Raw genomic sequence first — 6585 nt, 5'->3', positions numbered from 1 at the left:
GAGGAGAAGCGAGTCCGTGCGGCACGCCGGCGGGGAGGGAGCGGGGCGAGGGCACGAAGGAGCGTGAACTGTCTGTGAATAAACCTGGCTGGGAGGCAGAGAGCGGCCCTTGCTGTCGGGGACGGAGCGGGGCGAGCTTCCAAGCGTGAATGCTAAGTGCTCGTTGTAAGCTTGTGAAGGAGTATCAGTACCGCGATACACCGTGATTGCCCGCGATAGCTGCGGGTGAGGCTGGCGACCCGCCTGGGCCGCCACATGCCCTCCGGGCACGGAGCGGAGACAGGCCCGGAGCCCTGCGCCTCTTGTGGCAGGGTTTTCTGGAGGAAGCCCATTGTCCACAGATGGGGTGATTTTCACGTCATTGTCTTCAATTTAATTTCGTTTCGCTTTAAGCATAGTATCTAAAGTTCTCGGTAATTAGCCTGCCCCTTAAGTATGAGGGTCTGCTGTCGGAGTTAATCCAGATACCCGTTCATGACAGAAGCAGCAAGTGGAAGTGCATTGAACCCTAAGTATCTGGAAGTGGAGGATTTATGTTTGTGAAGGGCTGTCTGCGATCGCAGGGAAAAGAGATTTCCTCCGATTTGTGGAATCGGCAAGAACAAAGGAACCTGCCAGCGAGACCGAAATGCTGAGTTTCCGATTGCTGCCCTCTTATGCTTTCATAATGTGGGGTTTTTTGGGAGGAGGTGTTGGGGGTTTTTGTCTTTTCACAAACAGTAGAAGCCTTTAAGTTGGGTACGTTGAAAAGAGGACATTGGTTTTCTTTAAAGCTCGACCTGTTAATTGTCCTCCTGTATGTTGTCATTCCTAAAGTGAAAGCTGTTTCTCTCTCTGAACGGCTGGGTTTTCACAAGCTCTTTTCGGTTGTTGACAAACACTGGATTTTTTGGGATAGGCCAGAATGATTAAAATCGCCGTGTCAAGTTTGTTTGTTTTTTTTTTTTTTTTTAACGAGGTGATTCTTAAACGGCAAGTTGTAAATGGTTTGAGCTGCGTTTCAGTTCAGCTTGCCTTTAATTTTCCCACGCTGGTATGGTATCTTTTGAAGTATTTTAGCTTTTCTGTGTGGTGGATGGAAGGAGCAAAGAACTGGGATATGTGGCACTTGAACTCCTCGGTTGATTTTATGCCTCACCTTTGACATCTGCTGTATCGATTCTATGCCTTTTTACCTGTCTGTGAATAGTTTCAGCCGTTTTGAAGAGGTGTTAAGATCTCTAACAAAGGCTTTGAGAGTTTGCACAAAGAACTCCTTGTATGGAAATTACTGTTGTGTGTAATTTTAATAGTTTAATTATCCTGATGCAATGGTAAGTGAGTATCTGTGCTGGTCCTGCTGTTGAGAAATACAGATGCTGGGCGAGTTACTCCATGTGAGCGGAGGACTTGGTGCGTATCCTCTGTTTTCTTATGTAGCAGTTTGAAGTTTGATGTCTTCCTGACAACCTTGCTTGGCTCTTTTTAGCAATTTTCATGCCTTGAAAATATGCAGGGGTTAGGTGGGGGATGCTGGATCATGTTCTTTGATAAGGACCCGGGATTCCTTTAATAACAAGGGCTCTTTGTTGCAGACTGGTCTTTTGCTACCTTGGTGTGGGAGTGGTGAAGTTTGAAATGGATGGTGTCACTAAAGTAGTGACCACATCAGAACTACTCTGGTCTGCACTGCTTCCAGACAAATTAAGCCATGTGTCAAGGCGAGGTCATCTGGTGATCCTGAGAAGCCAGTTTAATATTATTCTTAGACCACAAGGAATTTCCACTTACTGTAAAGCTGTCAGGCTGTGTGTCCCCCCCCCTACCCTCCCCAATCAGTGGGACAGCAACTTTGTTCTTTGTGTGTACAGTGATACTGAAATGGAGTTTTGGGGCACTGTGATGATAGAGATTATTAATAATAATAAGCTGTTTGTGAGAGTTTCTACTGGAGCTAAAGCAGCTTAGGTGTATCAAAGCCGCGGAACAGCTGTAAGGTCCTTTGTCAGGTCAAAGCGTAGAGTGAAGTTAAGGTTTACAGGAAATATTCTTATCGGTTAGCAGAGTCTAGTCACATCCTAACTCACCGTCTCATAGAGGCAGAGGGTGCCAGAAGGTGGGTATAAAAGCATGTTGATTCTTGGAGCCCAAGATTAAACATGAAGGAGAGTACTAGCTGCTCAGTCGAGCAGCGAAAGCACGACAGGTTTGGTTTGTGCGCTGTTTTCTGATGATGTATCCAGTCATTGAGAAGGCCATCGAATACGCTTTGTGTTGCCCCAGAGAGTGCTGGGAGCAGTCCTGAGCACAGCAGGAAAATAATGAAAGCCTGCCAGAAATGCGTGTTCTTGGGCAGTTTTTCCAGTAGTTTGCATCACCTGATGTGGAGCTCTGATGTGTTGAATCGAGAGGTGGCGTTGAACGTGTTTTCTAGGAGGCGAAACCCGAGCCCTGCTACTGCCTGCATAGTGGGGGTAACTTCAGGGCATTCTTGTCACACTTTTTTGGGGTACGGGGGAGGATATGTGGGAAAGTTGTAGGCTATCACTGAAAGGGAAACTGCTCTGCAGTTTATGAGCAGAACCTTTTCTGTATTCTGCAGTATGAGTAGCTTACGGATGCATAAAGGTCCATGGATCAGGGAATCCTTTTCTCCAAAGAGCAGCAGTAGTATGTCTCGCTACCCCAGCCTTTCCTTCACTGACTTCAGGGGATTTGAGGGGCGGAAACATCTAGGGTCTTCCTGCTTATGCGCTGTGTTACTGCTGTTACTGCTCTGTTCTCTGCAATATTTTAAGTATGTCTGTTGTGTTCCTTTTGAGGATCTTGAACTGCAGAAACGAGGTAGTGGACATACTGGGCTTACCAGTATCTTGGCGATCATGAAACTAGTAGGAACTGCGTGACAGTCCCCTTGCAAGGGCTGCCAAAATGGATCAGGGGTCCATTATAAGCTACCTTAGGAAGTGCTGCATCTTTGGAAGAGCGACAGGGTGCAGAGGAGGTGGGGGTGCAGGGTGGGTGCCATCCAGCCTTGGGAAAACTGATAAGCTTGAACGCAGTATCAGGCAATGTTGCTGACTGTAGAGCTTTTCTGTTTGCTCCTGAGGATGAGGCCTGTTGAAGTTTAGAGCATAAATAATTATTATCTCTCCAGTGCAAGGTCTCTCGCTCTGTGCTTGGCCCTCTGTCCCAGCCCCCGCTCCATCCAGCAGGGTCAGGGAGAAGGGAATAAGGGGCGGTGTCTTTGGCTGACATGAACCCGCTGGGGAGGGATGAGAGGAAGGGGGTCTTGGGGGCTGGGTTCAGAGCAAGGTTAGCCAAATATCGGATAAATTAAGCAAGAGAAACAGACAGCTCAGCTTGCAGTGAACTTTTCACCCAGCTAACCTGTTCCTCACCCTGCATCGCACAGGTGGAGTACAACTCAAGTAGAGCACAACCCTTGCTCTCCCTGCCTCCTTTTTTTGCTGTAGCGTAAAGCATGGCCAAGGGGAGAGCAGGAACTGAAAGGGGTTTGATTTGCTGTTTTGAGTCCAAGAAATATTATAGTTCTATTTGCTGTCTTAAGAGCACTGAAGTTAACACCACTAATTGCAGGGGGGTTAGTCGTCATTTGCTCCAGTGTAGAACGAGGACCAATAATTTCTGGTCATCGAGGATCAGGAAGAAATTCCATACTGGAGAGGGCAAGGAACAAATGACAGTGTGTAAACAGGGATGATTAGAGATTCTTTGTGGGAAAACGCAAGACTGGTGGGAATTCAGTGAATTCTGGTGTTTATATTTCTCTGACTTTTCTTCTGCATTTGCAGTGGAAGTAAATACAAATAATTGCTGACAGATGTTATAAAAACATAGCATTAAGCTAACGATTAAGCTTAATTTTTTTTCTTAGTTAATAATTTATATTGATAACTAGACATGGCATAGTTGGGCAAGAGCCCAACACATCACCTCTGTGCAATGGGGTTTGCTCCAGAGGTACGGTACGGAACCAAGAGCTGAATTTGTTCTGTTGACCCTTTCCTAAATCCCTACTGCTTCCTCTCCCTCTCTCCTCTCCCAGGAAAGCTCCAAGCAAATTAAAGTTACTGTTTTTTAAGTAGTTTTTCCACCACAATCAGTGCGTAGTGGTGAGGCTGAAGTTTTTGATATGCTTTCTTAGGCCATTTTTCTGTTTTGTGGTGTGGCAGGTTTGTTGGAGAGTAAGTAATATCTGGTAAAGTACTTCAGCCTAGTTTTTAGGCTAAAATCACTGTTTTGTAACTGGGACTCTTGAGTTCTCTTCTGATCTTCCTTTTTCCTTTTCGTTCATCGTAGATAAGGAAGGTCTGAAACCAACAGAAGCTGTCTAATGCACAGTATTTCCAGGAGTAAAGTCCTGTATTTTTGTGTGTGCATGCTCAAATTCCATATAACAACGAGTCCTTGCAGACACCCCTTCAGAAACTTCTACCAGTAGTGCACTTTCAGATGGTAAATGCCGGGAGCTCTGTCTAGAATGGAAAGAGCATTGTATAAACCTAGAGATAATCTCTGACTTCAGGAAGCTGTGAGCCTTCCTGGAGCAGTGAATATTTTCAGTTTTGCCTCCTGCTCTGCTCAGTGCGGAATGATGATTTCCACCCCCCATTTTGGATCTGGGAAGGAGGTCAAGTTCTTCTCGGACTGCATGTAAATGTCAGTTCACATACGGCTCCTCAGCCACTGTCAGGTTTACGTTAGGTGATTGGCTGAAAAGTAGTACTGACAGCATCTCCCTTGGTATCCCAAATTCCTGGGTGTTGAGGAAGGACAGGAGCTCAGACCGACATGACCACGTTGTCCAGATGTGCGTTCAGGTCAGCCCTGTGTTGTGGTTGAACAGCTGGTGTCAGCTATCCCCGTGGTGCCACTCTTGGTTACAGGAAAACTGGGGGGGGGGGGGGAAGTAAGGGGAAGGAAGGCCGTGACTATTGTAGAGCTTACTGTTACCTTTTGCAGTTCGCTCACACCTCTTGTACCAGAGGACGAGAATGTAATTTTGCTTTCTTAACATTCCAGTATTTTGCCCATCAGGTGAGAAACAAGTGCAGATTGGACGCAGAAGCTTGGTGTTTCTATTGACAGAAAAGGGCCATGGTTCTGTAGATTGGGAAAAGTGGGGGTGTGTTAGAAGGTGTGGAGAAAGAGGGCATGAACTGTAGTGTGGTTGCCATTGAGATTCTGAGCCTGCCTGTTGCTGATGCTACTAGTTGTTTAGCAAACGGTTTTTCTTCTCATGCAGTTGTTTAAAAAGATAAAATAAATAGTTGAAATCTGTGTAAGGCAGCAGTGCTCTCTGCTGCCCCTTCCCCAGCAACAACAGGAGCATTTTTGTATGTTTGGTGAGCCCAATCAGAGAATTGATTCTATTCAAGCTCACTTTTTTTGTTTGCTTGTTTTGGGCTTTTGTTTTGTTGTTCTGGTTTTGTTTTGTTCCCTTGGGATGGTTCTGGCTGGCTAATTTTACAACCTGTAGTTTCAAATGTAAATACCACCACTGGGGAGGGAAGGGACGGGGCAAGGACAAGTTCAGTGGTCATGAGATAAGCAAGACCATCCTTTTCCATCAGTTTAAGCAGATGCAGCAGAGCTCTTAAGTAACATCATAATCTTCCTAAAGACAAATTTGCTTGTCTGATCTGTCAGTTAGAGCGTATGTTCTCCACAAAAGTTGCTCCCTTTTAGACGTGTTGGTGAAGTTTCCCAGACCTGTTTGACCATTCACCTGGTGGCTCAAAACCCTTGTGTCAGGGCAGGCTTGTTTCTTCTACTGTATTTTTTACTGCCCCTTGAGTGACATCATTTAAATGATGAGTCTCTGAGAGATGATTCATACCCAAAAAGATCTAATAATTGTTACCAGTTATTCAAATCAGTGTTAGTGATTTCCCGCATCCTCCCACTGGTCCCTTGAGCTCCCCACCCACTCGTTTTTCCTAATAATTCCCAGGCTTTCTGGCTGTACGCTCGGTATGCCCTCTTCTGTGTTACTGTGCTAAGGTGTAAGCATCTAGCTCTCCCCAGAGGAGCATTTAGGGCTTAGCTGCAGCAGCTTGCGTAGGCAGACACGAGCGGGAATTGAACTAGCCAGGTAGGCTGTCTAGTGGCAGCTTCGGTAAAGCTTCAAACCACATTCACAGCACATCTCCTACTTTGCTCTGCTGTGGCGGTGGCGTCGGCAGCCTCTGAGGTAGCTAGTTCAAAGCTGGATGAGTAATGTATCTGCAGGCTACCGTGTTGGGGTGCACAGAACTACAAGCTGGATTCTCTAGAGGAGTTCTGCAAAGAATTACGCTAATTACGTGCTCCGCGCTAACAAAGACTTGCACCAGTAGCGACCCCATGTACTGCTGCTGTTGCGGTTGCTAGTTAGGATTGTTTCTTCTCTTTCACAAATAAAGATCTTCAACTCATGAGGCTTGTTTCTCCAGCACCATGAATTGAAATCTGTATTGTGCAGTGATTCGTATTGTCAATGTAAACAGTAAGCTGCTGTTGAGAGCAGCCGTATTTTCTTCAAGCAGCTCCTCTGTCTGGGCCCTTTTTCCTATCATGTTCTTCTTTTTTCATATTCCTGTG

Source organism: Pygoscelis adeliae, unplaced genomic scaffold (assembly GCF_000699105.1).
Source record: "Pygoscelis adeliae isolate BGI_AS28 unplaced genomic scaffold, ASM69910v1 Scaffold36, whole genome shotgun sequence".
NCBI lineage: Eukaryota > Metazoa > Chordata > Aves > Sphenisciformes > Spheniscidae > Pygoscelis > Pygoscelis adeliae.
The sequence above is the reverse complement of the archived record's forward strand: the minus strand, read 5'-3'. Positions refer to the sequence as shown.